The sequence below is a fragment of the Myotis myotis genome, unplaced genomic scaffold, assembly GCF_014108235.1.
Source record: "Myotis myotis isolate mMyoMyo1 unplaced genomic scaffold, mMyoMyo1.p scaffold_m19_p_5, whole genome shotgun sequence".
Lineage (NCBI taxonomy): Eukaryota > Metazoa > Chordata > Mammalia > Chiroptera > Vespertilionidae > Myotis > Myotis myotis.
In genome coordinates, this window is record NW_023416357.1 from 50,425,568 (window position 1) to 50,447,668 (window position 22,101).

At 40.5% G+C, this 22,101-nt stretch overlaps 1 long non-coding RNA gene across 4 annotated transcripts in view; it reads right to left on the reverse strand.

The window, feature by feature from the left end:
• LOC118655663 overlaps window positions 1–21,673 on the reverse strand; it is a 116,263-nt gene extending 94,590 nt beyond the window's left edge. For 2 of the 4 annotated variants that reach the window (XR_004967334.1, XR_004967333.1), the window contains exon 1: window positions 21,105–21,154. This is a non-coding gene — a long non-coding RNA (uncharacterized LOC118655663). Of the gene's footprint in view, window positions 1–21,104; window positions 21,155–21,228 lie in introns of those variants that run through there. The other 2 variants (XR_004967337.1, XR_004967335.1) reach the window with 2 other exon arrangements.
• Between the last annotated feature and the right edge of the window lie 428 nt (window positions 21,674–22,101).

The window sequence follows — 22,101 nt, forward strand, 5'->3', positions numbered from 1 at the left end:
GTCTTTTTGGTCCTCAATAATTTTTAAGACAATAAACAGCTCCTGAATCCCAAAAGTTTGAGAAATGCTTCACTATGTTGTCCAATAGATACAACAAATGGGTTTCAAATAAAATACAAACTTGTATCAGTTGGAAATGGAATTTCTAGAAAAGAACCGAGAATCTGTTTTGTGTGTCACGAAACTAGAAAATTTGTTCATGCCGCAATTTTACCAAAAAATACACTGGAATAGTCTAGCTCTTTCTGGATAGTCTAATGTCCTACTCAGGTTTCTCGTCCTCATAGTGTTAAGCATAATACCTACACAGAGTAGATTAATAAATGTTCATGAATATAACTGAATCTAATGAAAAATCATGTTAACAACTCTTTTTACAAATGCTGACACAAGGTAAAGGGCCAATGGCTATTGTTCTAGGAAGCAAATGCCAAAAAAGAAGTCTTAAGGTGGCAGAAAAATGGAGTAGACAAGTACATAGGTTGCATGATTTCAAGGGAACAGAAAAGACTCTTCCCATAAATAAAACTGTATTTTTAATCTCATAATTAGTGCCCAAATTCATTTTTATAATGGGAAACATGGCCTTTTACAAGAAAATGTCAAAATATAAATACTCTAAGGAGAGGTAGCATATTTATTCAAATTCATAGTAAATTAAAAATGATTGATATTATCGAGCTTTAAAAATGACATAATCAAATGAAAATAATAGGGGAGTAGATCCCACATCAAAGATACTACAGAGATGGTGAAATGAATGATATTAAGTGGAAAAGTTGAAGGTTCAACAGAAAACTTGTATATATTTAATAATGTATATAAAGCCTGTCATGTTTTGGGGTTCCCTAGAGCAACGAAAACATTCTAATATTGTATTTTACTGCTCTTACACAATATTGTAACCTACATAGAATAAATTTCTACTAAATAGAAATCCCACAATCTAAATCTAGCCTTCTGTATTCCTATGTGGCAGCTACCATTCTACCAAGTTACTTCACTGAATGTCCCGTATGCAGACTTCAACAAGACCCCTCAGTTGCAGTGGAAAAATGAAGGCAGACTTTCAAGTAAGCAGTGATGGCTCAGCAAAATGGAAAGAGAAATAGAGATACGTAACTTGCCTTCTACCCAACTCTGACTATCAATCATTAGTTTTGTGACTTTAGGCAAGTTTTTTTTGCTCTCTGGGTCTCAGTTTTCCCTTAAGGGAAAGGATCTAATGATCTTTTTAAAAATATAAAATGCAATAGTTTTAAATTTAATTATTTAGATAGGAAATTAACATTTCTGTCACAGACATTATTTTTAGCACGTCTCATTGGAATTTTGTACAACAATATTTCCTTCAAGGAAAATCAGAATACAGAATATTAAAAGCATTTTAATGAGACATTATGTGAGGAGAAAAATCTATATTTAAGCAACTCTTCTGTTTATCTCAATTTTTCATTAACCAGTTAAGAACATATATTATTTTCACCCTGCTTTCTTCAGCAATGCCTAAAGAGCTACTACCTGAATAATTGGAAAAAATGCTTATAAAGAGTTTAAAAGGGAAATGGGTTTCTATCAAATTCCATCTCTGGCCATTTCCTAGGGAAATTATAAGAGTTCAAGATGCCAGAATCGTGTGTTTTCCAGCCCTTACAAAAATGTTACACTGTACAGAATGAAAATCTACTCTTTTCCTGTTTTTGGTACCTCCAAAAATACTGGAAATAAAATTTTTGTGTGGTACAGTGTCTGTCATTTTAAGTCTATTGACAACTATGTTTAGCTGTGGTTCCTCTACTGTTGAATATGATTCCAGTCCTAGACTCACACAACAGTGGAAAAAGCAGTCTCTTGACGATTTTAAAAATATCCCATTTTAACATGTGGTTATATATATGTATATATATTTAATATAATTTGCCAATAGCAACTAAACACTAAATTTCATTAGACCACCAAAACGGTCACCCAAATCTCCACCTGAGCTAAGTGTATCAGTTACTTTTCCCAATCCTCCCTCTTATTCTAGCTTCTCTTTTTTATTTCAAACTCTTTGACACCTGTTGATATTTGTATGAATTTTCCCTAAGCTCTTTAAAAAAAACTTAACAAAATGTAATTAAATACCAGAAAACAGTGGAATGGCTGTCAAATTATGCTCTGATTACAATAGATTTATTGGGAGAGACTTTCCTTCTTACTTGCCAAAGGCTGCATGACTGACAGAATTATTGACTTGGAGCATGAAATGAAGAACAGCTGTCAATATGGAGCATTTTTAACCCAGTTAATCAAGAAAGATTCCTATATTGGTCTTCATACAGACTAGTTCATGACTATGAAATTTGCTCTGTGTGCTGTACTGCACATGGGCCATTGCCTCTGAGCCAAAATTCCATCGTTCACTTTGGGTTGTTTTTCAGTTGGTATAATTATTAGTATTTTAAGAATATTAAATTCTACACTTTTTTCAAAAATATGTTCACTAGTTTTTATAAATCAAAGTGAAATTAACTACCCTTGGATAGTTAGGAAGATAAAGTCTGGAGCTGGGCTGGTCACTTTGTTATTTCAGATCCGTAAATGAAATCATAGTTTCCAGTCTTAATTTGTTTTTTTGTGGGGGTTTTTTATGCATTTTTTTTAATTAGAGTTCCTAAAATATTTTTAATATTCCAAAAAAAAACCATTTGTAACAAATATAGAAATCCTCTAAAATTTTGCTGTCCTTTAAAATGCAAGTCAAGGATCAATTATCAAAACAAACTCATTCCGTTAATCAGTTTACAAAGGTGCAAATTGTTTGTCAGAATACAATGCCAGGGAGGCTTGCTTTGTTTAATGACAATCCTAGCAGCAAGAATCCCTGGGGCAGGAAGCAAGTAATCAAGAATCCATCTCTGAAACTTTGAGAATGCTGGCAACAGTCTATTATAATGCACGGTTACAGAGAGACCTTGTACAGAGAACAATACACTGAAATAGACCAGACTTATGAAACAATAAACCTAAATATAGCTCTGGCCCTGGCACTGTTCACTGGTTTTTGCCTTCTAGGATTGAATTTAACACTCTACGCTAAACATTTTAAACAGATTTTTCTACCACTTTGTAAGCCTGAATACACATACCATGACCACATTTTGGTACATCCACAGAAAGACACGATGTAATTAAAACCAATTTGAAATGCTAAGGAGCTGATGTAAAGATTGTCCAGTCAATTAAACATATATTTGAGTATTTCTAGCACGTAACCTTCATTAGAAGAGATAAAAGATACCAAAATATTTGTATAATACATTCTACAGATACAGCAGCAAGAAATTATATGCACTGGACATATAAAGTGAAAAAAGATGTGATTTTTGAGGAAGGAAAAAGAGTGAGGCTGAACTGAAGAATTGGGTTTGAACTTTGCTTAAAAAATGCAGAGAAACAGAAGTAGCAGACAATGAGAAAGGGTATAGAGGTACAAAATTGTCTATTATGTAGCCAGACAGCAAGTCAACAACCACAGGACTGAAAGCAAGGTTTCCTGAGAACATGTAGGAGAGGGCAAATCCAGAAAGGCAGGTTGAGAACCAATTGTGCAGAATATAGAGCTGGCCTTCCAAACACGATTTCCCTTTTTTCAGCACAGTATCTCATGACTTTGTGAGAATGCTGTGAGGGTTACATGACGAGCATCATTTTCCCCAACTTAGAGGTGGGGTCAGGAATGCTGGGAAGAGGTCAGGGTCACACAGAGAGTGACACAGGGAATGACAGAGAGTCCTGTTTCCCAGTCCAGCCATTTCTCAGCCAAGATACACTACAATCTCCCTGCCTCTTTCCCAGGTTCCCAAACACTGAAATGGAATGACCATGCTCGAATGAGCAAACATGCTGGAACTGCCCCTTATTTTTTCCTTTCTCTGTGACGAGAAAGAAAAGAGAGGAGGACTATTGAACTTTAAACTTCCTGATAAACTATAATGTGGGAAAGTGCCATTTTTAGGTTTACATGAAGGAGCTACCTCTGAGAATGGCCTTTTGGCCTGTGAAAAACTAGAAACATCCCAGGAAGTTACTGAAATGTTGTAGTACTGTGAGAATTTGTATAAAAATAAACACTAGATTATTTCAGGCCTAGTCCCTTGAGAAAATGAGCCAGAATTATTCAGAACTACTAGTCTAATCTTGACAGAACAGAGGAAACTGACAACTGAAGCCAGATTTTTTTCCCCTTCTTAAAAAATAAGCCCTAATTTTGATATTTTGGAAAATGAAAAAAGGATCAGGTTAACCATGTGATTCAAATGACCCTGAAACTAAGATGGCTGAGTTTCCCGATGAGAAAATGCAGCGCAGACCGTGCTTCACAGAAGGTGTCAACTGGAAGACGCCGAGTCAGAAGAGCTTGAACTCGTGGATTCAAAGATGCACATAATTCAGTTGTCTGTAAACTATTCTCTGGAGCTTAGTGGATTTTTTTAAAGCTTTGCTCAAGTTATTTTTTCTCAGAAGAAACACCAAAGGAAATTTTGAACACCAAAGGAAATACATACTATCACATGTCACTATGGGAGCTGCCCCCAGGCTTGACTAAAGTGTTTTCTTTCCACTGAAAAATAATTTCCCATTGAATCTCTGGTTCAAAAGAAATCTCATTGAAAATACCAAATCACTCCATGGCTTAATTCATATTTGTAACAAGAATGACTAAACAATGGCTCAAAGTCATGTACTGAAATGTTGAAGGCAATCTCTTCTTGGCAATACCACCTTATCCAGTTTAGTTCAGTCAATACAGCAGATGTATGTTTGGTAGCTTCTATATGGCCAGCACTGTTCTTTCAGCTGAAGCAGTATAAGCCTCAAGCCTTCTGCTCAAGGAATGGGGCCACTGTACACACAAGCAGAGCTATTGAATCCATAGCTTCCTGACTTGCAACTTTCTGGGGCCAAAGAGACAATCCAGAGACATGACATGGAGCACAGAATGAAGATGAAGTCAGTATCCCCCCTTATTCCCTACAGATAACTATTGCCCCCTAATTCATAATGCAAGAAATTAGTTCATGGAAGAGACTTTTAGGATGTCACAACAGAAAATAAAACTTTTGTTCAGACTGAATGATTAGCCAGGCAGTTTTATATTTATGTCTAATAATCCCACAGAAAAAAATGTAAAGATACAAATGGGAATGGGAATATGTGTGGCTTGTCTCTTGCAATGCTTGAATGCATCCCTGGGAATAGTATGTTCCATGTAGGGACCTGGATCTCTACCTTAGAGAGCCCAGAATTGCAAGAACAGGAAGTAGGTCAATGTGAATGATGATAAGCACCATATCTGCTTCCTAACCTTTCTAGAGATCAAATTCCCAGACCCATGAATTTCTCTATCAGTTATAATGCCATATAGAAGCCTCTGATACACCTGGTGCATAGCATTGTACACTTCCAGAGTATTGCCTCTGAGCAGGTGATTCAGCTTTATATTCACCAGGACATTCTAACACTCTATCCACCTGGTAGCTTCTGGATATTGTAGTATTTGATGCAACATATAGACCCCATGGTCATGGTATTGCATCTCATTATGAGATGGGTTCGCTGGTGGGATTTTATATACTACTAGAGGCCCGGTGCATGGATTCGTGCGTTGGTAAGGTCCCTAAGCCTGGCCTGCACCCTCTCGCATTCTGGAACCCCCGAAGGATGTTGGACTGCTGGTTTCGGCCCAATGTTCACAGGCCAGGCCGAAGGACTCCACCGGTGAACAAATCCATGCTCCGGGCCTCTAGCATGCCTATAAGATCTTTGGTTAATCTCTTCCTGTGTTCCCTCCTCCCCTCTTCCCTCTGAGATTCATCAGTCTGTTCCATGTTTCCATGTCTGTGCATTGATCATCAGCTTCCTGGTGGTCAGTGTGCATCATAGCTACCAGTCAAATGGTCAAACGGTCACTAAGGCTTTTATATTCATAGACTAGGAGCCTGGCACACAAAATTCATGCATGGGTATAGTTCCTAGGCCTGCGATCAGGCCATCTTCCCCAGCTTCCCTGCAGCCAGCCCCGCTCCCCGCTGCCACCCACCCTTGCTTCCCAATTCGCCATCAGATGATCAGAGCCTGCTGGCTGGGAAAAGGGACCAAGAGGTGATCAGTGTACCTCATAGTGACTGGTCCAGCGGTCATTCTGGTTGTTCTGCCATTAGGGTCAATTTGCATATTAGCCTTTTTATTATATAGGACTAAAGGCCCAGTGCACAAAAATTGTACACTGTAGGGGGGGGGGTCCTTCAACCCGGCCTGCACCCTCTTGCAGTCTGGGAGCCCTCAGGGGATGTCCGACTGATGGCTAAGTCCCACTCCCCGGCCTGGGCGAGGGGCTGCAGGCATTTTGCAGGCTGGCCACGACCCCATCAGGGTGAGGATCCCCACTGGGGGGTGGGGCCAGCCTGGGCTTAGGGTTGTGGGGCATTTGCAGGCCGGCCATGCCCATGATTGGGTGGGGGTCCCTGCTGGGGCACGGGGTCGGCCTGGACAAGGGGCCACTGGTGGTTTGCAAGCTGACCATGCCCCGAATCAGGGTGGAGGTCCCCGCTGGGGGCAGGGCCAGCCTGGGCAAGGGGCTGTGGGCAGTTTTCAGGTTGGCCATGCCCCCATCAGGGTGGGGGTTCCCACTGGGGGCAGGGGGAGGCCTGGGCAAGGGGCCACGGGTGGTTTGCAGGCCAGCCACACCATGGGCTTTGTCAGGAAGGATGTCCAGAATGACATCCGGAAGACGTCTGGTCTATCTGGTCTAATTCACGTATTACCCTTTTATTAGTATAGATAGGATTTCACACAGGTGGATAAGACATCTTGAAAGTGCCTGAATGGTGATGACTAGGAGGGCAATAAAGATAAACTTATGTTTAGAACAGTCATCTATTGCTGTGAGAACAAACCACTAGGCCTTCCAGAATAGAAGAGACCCAATGTAGTCAACTTTCCAGTGGTTGGTTGGTCTCTTTAAGGAATAGAGACACATCAGAAATTCAGCCTTGGTCATAGCTAGATTAGCCTTGGTAAGTGAAAGTCACTCTGTTGGGAGCATAGGAAGCCTTCTTCTCTCCTGATGGGTCCTCTCTAGTCACATGTCCATTATACCAGTTCTGTGGAGGTTGATGACAGAAGCAACTGAGTCATTCTCACCTAGTTTGTAGTTCTAAGATTATTCCACAATGATGCTTCACAAGCCACACTAAAGTCTTTATATTTTATGCCTACTCTCTTGTACCCATCCACAATGTCCAAAAATCAGGCATTTCTATCTGCAGTCAGGCCCCTGAAACACCATTCAGGCTATTTGAATTACTCATGATTCTACATACTCTCACCTCAGAATACTTCTTTCACACAAAGTCATAACCTGGTGCACCACGTGAAACTAATATTAGAAAAGTTGTCTCTGACCACTGAGTATAGCTTGTAATGCAACCACACTAATTTTTGGTTTGACTCAAATAATGAACCAATGTACTTGATTAGGATTCTATTGATTATTTAACCAATAATAAACCAAGTTTTGGCTTTTTTCTCCTCCTTTAGCAGTTATAAAAAACATCCACATATGGTCATAGACAAGAGTTGAGAAAGAGTGTTCATACAACCACGGTGGTTGACATAGAAAGTGGAGAGATCTAAGCTCCCTGTTTATACAATTTTCTTGTGCTTCTAGTCTGCTTAGGCTCAATGTAAATTTATAATTTACTAGAGGGCTAGTGCACAAATTCGTGCACCAGTGGGGTCCCTCAGCCTGGCCTGTGGGATTGGGCCAAAACCAGCTCTCCAACATCCCCTGAGGGGTCCTGGATTGCAAGAGGGTGGAGGCCAGGCCAAGGGACCCCACCGGTGCATGATCAGGGCTGGGGAGGGACATGGGAGGTTGGCCAGCCTGGGAAGGACCATGAGAGAGCTCCAGGGTGTGTCCAGCCTGTCTTGCTCAATCGCAATTGGCCGGACCCCAGCAGCAAGCTAACCTACCAGTCAGAGCATCTGCCTTCTGGTGGTCAGTGCACGTCATAGTGAGCGGTTGAGCAGCCTTAGCCTATCATTAACATATTGTGCTTTGATTGGTTGAATGAACAATCAGGCACTTAGCATATTAGGCTTAGGATTATGATGAACTGCTGCTGGTTACACATAATTGAAATGCCTTGGAGTATCCCACAGATCCCAGCTAATATGGGTATCTACCAGGATCCAATAACATGTCAGGAGCTGTTTCCCCACTGCAGATGGCATGGCCTTGCTCTGTGACTGTAGGACCAATAATATGATTTTCCCAATGGTCTTGTCATGAGCTGAACATTGCATCTTTTCCAACTACTGACTCCTCCAACATCATAGGGCATAGGCAGTATACTCTAAGGGAATGTTTGCTACATAATACCCTTAATCTGCTACAAAAACCTTTCCTGCTCCAGATTCCACACAAGCTAACAGTCTTGTATATCATTTAGCATATCAGAAAGAACAATATTTCTAAGAATGGAATATATTACTTCCAGAACACAAAGAGGCATACCAAATGTTATGCCTTCTTTATGGTAGGGGATGCAAGTAGCAATTTGTCTCTTATTTTAGATTAAATTCCCAGTATGTCCTTGACCACTGGACCTTTAAAAACTATAGAAATATTAGGTCTCTGAATCTTCAATGTGTTCATCTTTCACCCTCTGGGGTACATGCATCTAACTAACATCTCCAGCATGCTAATTACCTCTTTCTCATTCTTCCTCATTAGCAAGATATCATCAATCAGCATGATGCTCTGTGGGATGTCTGGATGGTCCAGATATCTTCTGGCTATATTATGGCAGAGAGTGTGAGAGTTAATATATAGGGGTGAGCAAACGTAAGTTTACAGTTGTGAGTACACAAAACACAGTTTATTCTTGTATTTTTATTTATTCATTATTGTATTGTTTATTTGTATTATAACTGTAAACCTATCTTTTCTCACCCCTGTATACCTGTAACAAAACTTTAAATGTATATTCTTGTTCTTTCCATGTAAATGCAAACTATTTCAGATCCTCTTTTCTGATTATAATAGAAAAGGAAAAAAGTGCTAATTATTGGATCTATGTCAAACCTCATGACATAGATCCAATAATTTACTAATTTACTCAATCAAAGATACCACATCAAGCATAGCAACTGCAATCGGGGCCATACTTGGTTGAGCTTGTGGCAGTCTATAGTCACTCTCAAAGATCCATTCAATTTCTGAGGACCAGACTTAGGAATTAAAAAGAGATATGATAGAGAAAAACACCCCTACATCTTTAAGATTCACAAGGGTGATTCTAATCTTTGTCATCCCTCCTAGAGGCAATACTGTTTTTGATTCACTATCTTGGTTGTGAGATAAGGCAATTTTAAAGACTTCTTCTTGTCATTCTGCATTCTAATAGCTCTTAGTCCACAGACCAAGGATTCAATTCTTATTTTTTTAAAAATTTATTTTTTTTAAATGTTTTATTGATTTTTTTACAGAGAGGAAGGGAGAGGGATAGAGAGTTAGAAACATCCATGAGAGAGAAACATCAATCAACTGCCTCCTGCACGCCTCCTACTGGGGATGTGCCTGCAACCAAGGTACATGTCCTTGACCGGAATCGAGCCTGGGACCTTTCAGTCCACAGGCCGACGCTCTATCCACTGAATCAAACCAGTTAGGGCAGGATTCAATTCTTGTTGTTCCAACTGCTATCTTAATTCTAAATTTTACATTTGAGGACTTGGAAAACAACAACCATGTGTGGCTAAAAAACCAGTGGGCCTTTTCTAAGCTGAACCTTGGCCATGATTCTATTGATTATTTGACCCATCCATTCCCCACACTGTAATGGGGACATGATAATACTTCAGGTCTCCAGGTATCAATGTCAATTCAGACCCTGAGTAAATTCCCCTATCTCCAGTGCATGGGCACCAAGTAAATATCCATAAATCCTCAGGGGGAAAATCAGGGGACTTATTATAGTACTAGTGGCCCGGTGCACAAAAATTTGTGCACTTGGGGGAGGTCCTTCAGCCCAGTCTGTGCCCTCTCACAGTCTGGGACCCCTCAGGGGATGTCCACCTGCTGGCCAGCACAAACAGGTACATAGCATCAAGTCCCCCTGCATCAGAAGACCCAGAGTCAAGTCCCCACCCACTTGCGTGTGCTCCATAGACACAGCATTCAGCCTCATGGAGAGGCTGACAGGCCCACACACTGCAGTGGCAGTGGCAGAGTGACAAAACTGCATCGGCCTATCAGAGTGGGTGGTTCATGCCTTGCTGCTCGGCCCCGCGGCTCCCAGCCGGGTCCACAGGCCCAGACACTGCTGCAATCGGCCCGCCGGAGTGGTGACAGGCCTTGACACTTCAGCGGCGGGGCTGGGGGGACTGGGCACTGCCATCTTTGTGACAGAGTGACGAAGTGACAGTTAATTTCCATACTACACTTTTATTAGATAGGATATATGTGACATTGTATTGCCATGGGTTCTCTGAGGGATCCAGCCAACCCATCAGTCACTGAATTCTATATCTAAAAATTGATTGTGGTCCCAAAATTGGGCAAGAAAATGTAACTTCCTTTTCAGGCAATGATGACCCTTAGCTATCTACTCATCCATTCTTATCTTCTTTTCATTGTGCATATAATGTACCTCACATGGTATCTATCTATTTTGACCAGGAAAGCCATGTTCTATTAATCACCACACTTCTTTGTGAATAGTCTCCTTGGCTGTTCCTCTGAACCTGCCAATCCTTACAATAATTGTGACCCTCCCCCACTTCAGTGGTTAAGCACTTCTACATCAGTGTCTTTGCTTCAGAGTCTCGTCATTCTCATGAGCTTGTGAAGATCCTAGCTCAGTGTCCTGGTGATCAGATACTTTTAGAGAAGGCAGTAGAAACCCCCATGGTTATCCTTAGGTTTTTGTGTGTCCTAATCCCAAATTCCCTCCTAGTCACAAATGGCTGCCAGTGGCAATTGGGCCTTGCTGTTGCTTTGTTTATGTCTAGGGGGGAAAAGAAAAAGAATTATTTCCCCCTGCTCTCTGGTCTGACTGGAACACTTGGCCCACAGGCCAGCATTGACACTGAACCATGAGTCACTGGGGGCTGCTGTGGCCTGATTGGCTCTACCTTGATCAATTCATTATCCCAATCATGGTCGGTAGGGATGTTTGTCTTTTTACATTTTGCTTTTGTTTATTTGTGATATTTTTGTCTGGTTTTATTTTATCTCATTCTTGTTTCACAGCTACATTCGCAGTGCACAGACACAATTGTGCCTGGCCATATTGACACTCAGTAAATATTTGTTGAATGAATAAATGAGTTGATTAATTAGGATGCCTTTCTAAAGCTGGAAATAGGTTGGAATTCTGAACAGAATTGAGGAACCTTCTAGGAAAGGGAAATGGACATAGAATAGACAACCAATATCATCCATCTTTCTATTTGAAGTGAACTTTGAGTAAGTACTTCTCACTCTGTGGGGAAATATACTACTGGAAATGAAGGGTAAAACTAATAAAACATGTGTTTTTTGTCCCCAAGAGCTAGTTCTACCACAGTGTGGAAATATTTAGTATCCTTAGTATTGGTAAAAGTTAAGGCAGTTTTCTCTATTTTAAATAACTAGTTCTTTACAGTGCTCTTAAGTAGATGTACTTTTAAAACCATCATGCAATCATATGCCTGATACTCAAAATAATCACTCTCAATATAATATCTAAAGTGAGAATTCAATATCTTCTGCCATTAACAACATCATTAATAACAAATGTCTGTTTAATTACTCTTGCTAAGATTAAAAAGGCCATTATTCTTGTAACTTGAGAAATTCATTAGCTGGAAAAGGCTGCTTAATGCCAAATGTACTCCTTAAAGATGCAGTCCCTGATATTTGAAGGTATTTCTGACATTCATGCATTTGCATTACTTTAAAAAAGCACTACCCAACTGTGCTGAAGATCATGCTGTGACAATAAGCAAGCACTGTAACATTTCAAAATCAGAAATGAAGCTACAAGACATTTTACAATACCATACAGAGTCTGTTCTTTCGAATATTTCAACTCCACACACTGAGCCCATTATTCGTCATTCACCTCTCACTAATTCTGTGCTCAAATGAGTCTTGTACCAACACAGTGCATCTTAAGATACAGTTAATATTCATAAGCACCCCCTCCAAAGAGATTCAGAGCCATAACTTCATATTTCTACAAGTCAATTTTAAGGGCTGATACTTTAAGGAATTTAGACCCATTAAATGAAAAGTACAAGATAGGATTTAGAACATCTTTCTTAATCCATTGTTCAGCTCAATGTATTTTTAGCATAGAAACTGATTAACATTTAGTGAAAATTAGATCAGTGACAATGTACTCACAGAAAGCAATACAAAATGCTTCAGTGGTAATGGTTATATACCATGTGTTGTATCATTCTTTCACTTTTTTGCCACTGTGAACAATAAAGCAGAGTCATAAAACAAGCTCCATGACACATATCTCCTTATATCTAGTATCCATCTACTTATTGAACTTGATTCCCATTTCATACCCTTATGTTCTGAGCTCTTAGAGAGAAGATAGTTTTTAATCCTTACCCAAAGATAACTTTTTTATTGATTTTGAGAGAGGGAGAGAGAAACATCAATATGAGAGAGAAACATTGATCAGTTGCTTCCCATATGCACCTGGCTAGGATGGAACCCACAACCTAGATATGTGCCCTGATCAGGAATCAAATCTGCAACCTCTTGGTTTATGGGATTATGCTCCAACCAATCGAGCCACCTGGCCAGGGCAGATAAGATTTCAATAATAGAAGAGCAGAAATAACTGCAGAGTTCAAGCCAACCTAGGTGAATTATATCTGGGAACAAGTTGCTGCTCAGAAAGAAGAATAAGTTACTTTCAATAAGAGAATGTTCTCACCCAAAATGTATGAGGAAGTCATACAACACACCACCAAAAAATAAAAAGACCAAACAATCCAATTTAAAAATGGGAGACAACGTATGTTCTCCAAAAAGGACATACAAATGGCCAACAGACATATGAAAAATGCTGAACATCACTAATTATAAGAGAAATGCAAATTAAAATCACAAGGAGATATCACGTCACACCTGTCAGAATCAATAAATCAAAAAATAACCATTGCTAAGGATGTGGGAATGCATACTGGTGCAGCCACTGTGGAAAACAGCATGGACAAACCTAAATGGTATTATACTAAGTGAAATAAGTCAGAGAAAGACAAACACCATATAATTTCATTTATGTGAAATCTGAAGACCAATATAAACAAATAAACAAAACAGAAACAGATTCATAGATACAGAGAACAGACTGATGGTTACCAGAGGGGTGGTGAGTAAAGGGACTGGGTACAAAAGGAAAGAGACTGAAAAGTACAGATCAGTAGTTAGAAAATAGTCATGAGGATGTAAAGTGCAGCATAGTATATAGTAAATATATAGTAAATATAGTCAGTAATATTGTAATAACTATATATGGTGCAGGTGCGTACTGGAAATATGAGGGGGAATGCTTTGTAAAGAAATGATTGTTGAACCACTATGTTGTACACCTGAAACTAATACAAAAAAATACTGAATGTAAACTGTAATTCAAAAATAATTTTTTTAAAATATATTTAAAGTTAAAGTCCTTGGTGTTTGATGAGATTAAACTCTCAATCTTCTAGAATTTTCAATTTATATAAAACTCTTACTGTGCCAATCTTCATAGGCTAATAAAAATGAAAAGTGGTGCATCATGAACAAAAAATAAGATATTCGCTATTCTCTCCTTCCTTCATATAATAAATATAAATTATCTCCTCAATGTCAGAAATGAGGCTACTACTTATCTAGAGTTGAATAAGACATGTCTGCCATCAAGGAGCTTTTATAATCTCCTAGAAGCCCAGTGCATGAAATCATGTGCAGTAGCCCACAGCTGCTTACAGCCCTGCCCACCCACCCACTGCCACCGTGCTCCCAGCCCCACCCACCCGCCCGCTGCTGCTCCACATTCTCCACCCTGCCCACCCGCCCTCATGGTGACCGGTCATTTGGTCATCAAGGTCATCGCAAACACTGGCTTTTTATATATATACTAGAGGCCCAGTGCACAAAAATTTGTGCACTTGGCGGGGAGAGGGGGGCCCTAAGCCCAGCCTGTGCCCTCTCGCAGCCTGGGACCCCTCGGGAGATAATGACCTGTTGGCTTAGGCCTGCTCGCGGGTGGCAGTGGGCAGGCCCAATCCCTAGGTGCAGCCCCTGGTCGGGCTCAGAGCAGGGCTGATTGGGGAGTTGGGGCGCCACCCCCTGTCATGCACAGAGCAGGGAGGATCGGGAGGTTGCAATGCCACCCTCAGTCATGCTCAGGGTAGGGCCGATTGGGGGGTTGGGGCACCACCCCCTGTCACACAGAGAGCAGGGCGGATCAGAGGGTTGGGGCGCCGCCCTCTATCACCCACAGAGCAGGGCCAATCAGGGGGTTGGGGCACCGCCACTGTCACCCTCAAGGCAGAGCTGATGGGGAGGTTATGGCTCTACCCTGTCACACACAGAGCAGTGGCCATGAGAGGGGGTTGGGGCGCCACACCCTGTCACACACAGAGCAGGGCCGATCAGGAGGTTGGGGCACCGCACCCTGTCACACACAGAGCCGCAGGGCGATCAGGGGGTTGGGGAGCTCCCCCTTATCAGGCACAGAGCAGGGCTGATCAGGGGGTTTGGGCGCTGCCCCCTGTCATGCTGATCCCGGTGCCAGGAGGCCTCGCGGCTCTGCTGATCCTGGTGCTGGGAGGCATATTACCCTTTTACTATATAGGATAGAGGCCTGGTGCATGGGTGGGGGCCGGCTGGTTTGCCCTGAAGGGTGTCCTGGATCAGGGTGGGGGTCCCCACTGGGGTGCCTGGCCAGCCTGGGTGAGGGGATGATGGCTGTTTGCAGCTGGTCACACACCCTTCAGGGTGGGGTCCCCACTGGGGTGCCTGGCCAGTCTGGATGAGGGGCTGAGGGCTGTTTTCAGGCTGGCAGGTGACTGAAGCTCCCAACTGCTCCTTTTTTTCTTTTTTTTTCTTTTTTATTCTGGGCCAGCTTTAGCTCTGGCTCCAGCTCTGAGGCCTCTGCTGCTGAAAGCAGGTATCTGGTTTGTTTGGGTTCTATAATCGAAACACTGTTTCAACTCCAGCTCTGAGATCCCGGCTGGCTGAAAGCAGGTTTCTGGGGTTTTGTTTAGCTTCTATATTTGTAAGAATGTTTCAAACTGCAAGCTCAGAGGCCGGCAGTGGCAGGCGGGTAACGTTGGAGTCCTCCGTCACTGAATCAAGCAAGCCTCATGTTCGCTTCAAGCTGCCTGGCTGCCGGCCACCATCTTGGCTGGCAGTTAATTTGCATATCGCCCTGATTAGCCCATGGGAAGGGTAGCGGAGGTACGGCTAATTACCATGTTTCTCTTTTATTAGATTGGATAGATTTGACATTGCTAAGCCTGTTGGCCAGTAGATGCATTTGTGCAGGATACAGTTAGACACAAAAAGGGAGTGAGAAGTTCTGTAGAGTAAACAAAAGGGCACATGAAAAGGCATAGAAAAATTAAATGTTGATAAATCTTAAAGGAAAAAGAGTTTTCTTCATTTTTCTTTCATGTCTATCATGTGATAGGGCAGAAGGAAGTCTGTACCAGTCTCAATTTTTACTCAGTCAGTTTAACTCCTATTCCTCCCTTGCATGGACGCACAATTGGTCTTATTTTGTTTGTTTGTTTGTTTGTTTGTTTGTTTCCATCTGGAGAAGCAATAAATCCAATAAGCTTATGGTTTCAGCACTATTTGTCACAATGCTTCTAGAGATGCTTACCTTTGAGAAAGGAAAGGTCATCTAAACTTTGTCTAGTCAATGTTTGTCTATTATTACTCTCTGTTCAGATGCATTGATGCTCAAAGTATAAACCTACAAGGATCTTAATTAAAAGAAATAAGTGGGTTTTTCTTCATTTCTCTGCTTAAAAATATAGTGCCTACATGATTTTAAGCACCTGGGTTGATTAGATTCATCAATGGTGTTGTAATACTTTGTGTAGTAGTCAAGTGACAGTAACATATACCTGACTATGCAGAAAAATAAGAATAGCTCATTCTAAAAAGGACTGTTAAATTTAGGCATCCATAGAATAGACTGCTTTCTAACTTGATAAATTCCATGATATTATAGGTAGGATAGTCAAAGTTCATTGACATTAATAAGGGAAGTTGATATAGATCTCTATTTTGGAAAGGTTATTTTGATTACAACTCTAGAAAATATATAGATTTATATTTCTATAACATATGGTTTAAACAAAAGAATTCCTATAGCAATCACCTTTATGGTCTTTAAAAATGTCTAGGTTGTACTATCTGTTCTCTCAAATATAAAATGAAGATATGAGAACAAGTATGTTAGTCTTGAAATATTTTCTTGCTTGAAAGTTTTTACAAACTTAATGCCTATGAATTTTAATGAATATAAGTAATGTAAAAACAAGATACTAAGTGGCATCCTCATCAGTATCAACATACACGGTGTTTTTACTTGATAACATGAATTGCTCTTTGAACGTGGCTGGAGCTTAATGTCTAAATTTAGCCTTTCTACCCATCCCCCAAAGAAGTCAAAGAAATAACAGAGTTTTATCTGGGAAGACTCTTTAGCTATTAGAATTCTGCTGGGCATCAGAATAGAATTCTATGGCCGTGGGACCTCTGAGGTCTTTAAAGACTGCAGACAATTACAGTGAGTCCCAACGCTGGGACACCATCCTCACGTGAGAGGTCTTATATTGGAGCACTGGCCATGGCTTGGCTTGAGTCTGTTTGAAGACCTACACTAGTTGTCTGTGTGGCTCTTCCTTTGTTCTACTTACGTTTTTATTTTTGAGCTTTAATGAAGTAAATGATATATAAATTTTCAGAGTGAAAAGTTCAGAAAATGTATTAAAATAATTCAAATAAAACATTTTCTGGAGAACCTTCCCTTTCCCTCCTTCAACTCCAATATCCTTAGCCCCTTGAGCTTACTCCATAGAGGACAAATGGGTCTTCTTGCCAAACTCATTTGAACTCATTGTCAGAAACAGAATATTGGCCTGTATGACCAGGGGTTTTACTCATAGTGTGTTTTTCCTCATACACATATACAAACTCGTGCACACATATTTTAAACTGGAGTATACACTGGAACTAAATGGACATTTATAGTACAGACAAAAATAAAAGGAGAGATTTTTCTTCTATAAAAGAATCCTTTTTATTCTCTGAAACTCTACTGGGAAATTTTAAAAAGTAATAGAGCAACTGCTTAAGTGGAAAAAAGCTTCAGTTTTTGCTATGAACATTAAAATTCACACAAAATTGCTTGAAATTCTAGCCTAGGAGAAAAAATAAGTGTATGTGCGTGTGCGTGTGCACATGTGTCTATGCCTGTGCATACTTATTAGATATAGAGATAAATATGTAATGTTCCCAGTTATTTAATAATTGTGCAGTTTTTACTTTAAAAAATCCATGAGTATAAAATACATCAGAATATTTTACATGGGAATTAATTTTCAGTGAAAATGAGCAAGCTTTCATTTCATGAAATAACTTCACAAATAGTAGAAGTAATTTTACATCTGATAAACCACTTTGAATTTGGTATGTGGGTTGGAAGACTTTGGAGAAAATTCTGACTCAGGGTCATAGCTTTGTATTCAAGACAAAGTCGTAGAAAGAGGATAGAATGGAACATGTGATTCCTCATATAGTCCTAACAGAAACCCTTTTAAGGTAGCTTTATGAAAAGAAGGCAAAATTTAGTATGAGGATAAAGAAACTCAAGAACAGAGATGCAGCTGAGCTTCAGGAAGAAACACGCTGAAACCAAGAACTAAGGGATCAAAATTTGGGAAGTATTCTCTCCTCAACTCTCATATCTCTTTTTATTCATACATTTATTCTTGTCAAAATATCTGTCTAAACCAACTACCTGCTTCTACGTTGTTTGGAATTAAAATAATTTAGAAAACTTATGTAGAATGTACACCCTATATAATAAAGAGGTAACATACAAATTGACCCTCTCTCCATCACGCCGTCACAAGATGGCTGCACTCACAGTGGAGGCAGGGTTCCCATAACACAATATGACTGCGCCCACAGTGGAGGCAGGGTACCTGTAATGAGCTGTACAAGCGATCAGCAGGGACCTGAGGCTGCGTGGCACCAGGCTGTGGCGGGTGACCTGAGGCTGCACCCCCTGCCTGGTGGGGCTTGACGGGGGATGTCAGTCCATGCCCCCGCCCAGTGGGGCTTGATGGGGGACTTCAGGCCATGCCCCCTGTCCCAGCACCAGGCCTGTGGACCTCAGGCCATGCCCTCCGCCCAGCACCAGGCCAGGGACCTGAGGCTACGCACCCTGCCTGGTGCCAGGCTGGGGGACCTGAGGCTGTGGCCTTCCCCCCGCCGCGTGGCGGGGCTTGATGGGGGTGGGGCTGGCCGTATCTGGATCTCATGCGATTTCGAGGTGCACATGGGTGGGTGCGGATTTGGTTCTGGGTCCCGCGGCTTGCTCCAGACTCTGACAGGAGGAAGATTTCCATATACATTTTACTAATTTTCTTTCACCTCTGACACTTCTATTATAGAAAAAGAGCAAATAGGAATATTAAAATATTTCCTCTGATTAATTCCCTTTTAATGTGCACGAATTTCATGTACTGGGCCACTAGTATATGTATAAGTTCTTATTCTCAGTTAAAAACTGATTGCCTAGCTTGGGTAGGATATCTAACTTTGGACCAATCGACTTTGGCATGGCAAATGCACATTATATGAAAACTAGAGGCCCGGTGCACAGAATTCGTGCACTGGGGTGGGGGTGGGGTGTCCCTCAGCCCAGCCTGCACCCTCTCCAATCTGGGACCCCTCGGGGGATGTCTGACTGCCAGTTGTGGGATCAGGCCTAAACGGGCAATCGGACATCCCTCTCACAATCCAGGATTGCTGGCTCCCAACTGTTCGCCTGCCTGCCTGTCTGATTGCCCCTAACCGCTTCTGCCTGCCAGCCTGATCACCCCCTAATCACTCCCCTGCCAGCCTGACCAATGCCTACTTGTTCCCCTGCCGGCCCGATCGCCCCCAACTGCCCTCCCCTGCCAGCCTGGTTGCCTCCAATGGCCCTCCCCTGCTGGCTTGATCACCCCCAACTGCCCTCCCTAATGGCCTGGTCCCCCACAATGGCCTTCCCCTGTAGGCCTTGGCGCCCCCAACTGCCCTCCCCTGCAGGCCATCTTTGACCACATGGGGGTGGCCATCTTGTGTGTTGGAGTGATGGTCAAATTGCATACTGGCTGTGGCTAATTAACATATCCCTCTTATTGTGTTGGAGTGATGGTCAATTAGCATATCCAGTTGTTACTGTCAGGGCATCATGACCAATTTGCATATTACCCTTTTATTAGTATAGATGGTTGCGTTGATTGTTACTAGGCAGAACTATAATCTTCAGAAAAGTGGAAGGCAGTAAATTCAACCACAGTCTTTGTGCACCAAAGTCTATGTGAATAAGACATAAAGCAGGGGAGCATAGTAAATGATGAGGGAATCATGTGACCAGTTCTTTTAGCTCTGGATTAAGCAGAAAATCAGAAAGCTGTGCTGGAATCAGAGCACTGGGCGATAAACTAAGGTGGGAAAAATTGGGTGGTTTTACCATTTTTTTCTGTAACCTACTTAAGCAAATGATAAAATATACAATACACATTTTAAAATATATTGTGATGTCAGAATGTCACTTGGGAAAGTTCTCACAGGAAGCCCCAGGGTCACATACATCATCTTTGAGAGTTTTCCTTAATCAAGGCCCTGCTCCTTATACTTGCAGACTCAAATGCTTAACTTTTTCGGGGCCTGTAAAAAATTTCATCTCTCCAAGGCAGGCTCATGTTAACTCCCTCAGTGAATCAGTCATAAGACTCCTATATAAGCTCCATCAATACAACATCACACAGATATAGATATAGATAGATAGACAGTGTAATGTATAACCCAATGCAATATACCTAGGCATGTACCAGAATACTCACATATATGTGATAGATGCATTCTTTCTTGAAAATAAGAAGCATTACATGCAACTTTTTAATTTATTTATAATTCACAAGGTATGTAAAGAGATACTTAGGTATTGTTTGTACAGCAAAACACAGCAAACATCTTAAATTAATGATATGTTTATTAAGGTATAGTAAAATGGAAAACCATAAAAGTGATTTAGAAATGAGTCTATATATTCCAAATAAAAGCCTTTGCTTTTTTTTTAACTATTTGCAGTATCACTTTTTAAAAAGGACACATAGGAAGCAAAATCATAATCAGAACACTTTAAGTTATAAATTTACAGTGTGAAATACTTTTACTTCAGCAATCAGAATACTTATATCCAGATGACCAGCCAAATTTTCTCTAAATCCAGACCAATATGGGAAACCAAATAATAAACAAGAACTTGCTCAATGAACATGAAATTAGAATAAGTGGATTCAGTTAGTTAAATCAATGTTTAATGGCATCAGGATAAGAAAATCTTGTGTCTCCATTTGTAGGTTATGGAGATGATGTTTTTATGAGGCTGGGATACTTACAGGCTAGTGGCTACAACCTGCTGTAGTCTTTTCCTCAGAAATCATAGTTTAGTAAATGGGACCACACAGCTCAAAAGCCTTTTAGCTAAGGAGGGTTTCCTCCCTTGGGAAAGCTGCATGGATACATCAACAAGTTTATCTCTGTGACTTTCCTTTCTCTAGACTTCAAGGCTGACATTTCCGCTTACAGATGGACAACTTCTGTCTTTAATACCTTTATTCAGGGTACAGTTTGCTATGGTGCATCTTTGAAGCAATGTAACATTTCCCAGCATTAATGCAGGTATGCAAAAATTTTAGTTTAACTTCACTCTCTAGGCCTAGGGACAATCTTATTTCCCTCATTTCCACATTATTCAGGGAAACTTTACCTGAATGTCTCATGTCATCAGTCTGCAGGTTCTCTTACACATTATCTGTCAGTTCCTTGGGAACCTTTTACAAATGAGAGAAAGTGGATATTGGTACAGAATGTTTAAAAGTCTTGTATCTTACCCTAGCTGACTCAACTGCAAGCCATCCAGAATCCTTCACTGTGACACTGTGAGCCATAAGAAGAATCTATGACCAACCTAGGAAAAATCTAAATATTAAACTTGACCCTGAATGAAACAATCCAAAATTCACAAACCTCATGGAATCATGAAATCAGGAAAAGGCAATATTTGAAATCTTGTAGTTGGCAATATTCTGGTATTGAGTAATATCTTAGTTTGAATTAGGACCCCAACCAGTGGCTAGATAAATGTGATAATGTGGCAATTTCTCAGAGAGAGGGTATACAGTTAATTCATAGAAAATATTAAACAAAACAAAGCTAGATCAACAGCAGATAAAATAAAATTGAGTGCAAATAGCATTAGTGAAGATAAAAAAGGAACCTACATAATATTAAAACAATTCACCAGTAGGATATTATAATTGACCTTACATATACCTAAAAGACAACTTTAAGTAGATAAATTAATTACAAGAAAAATACTAATGAAGTCTCAATCAAGATGAGATATTTTAGCATTACTCTTTCTTAAAATAACAAAACAGACCAAAAAATTAAAAAGAAATATAAATTTTAAAAAAAATTTTAAATACCTCTCTTATCAGATACATTTAGAACACTATACTTCTGAAAATATAAAAAAAATACATTATTTTTAAGCAGATATAGAAACTTTACATACATTGCCTTGGTGTTAGGTCACAAAGAAATCTCAACAAATATAAAAAAGATCACTATCCCACAGATCATGTTTTCTGACCATATTAAGCAAGAAACAAATAATAAAAATACAATAGTGTATCTTTGGAAAATAAAAGTACATTTTAAATAGCTTTTAGGTTAAAGAATAAATCTCTAAATAAAACATG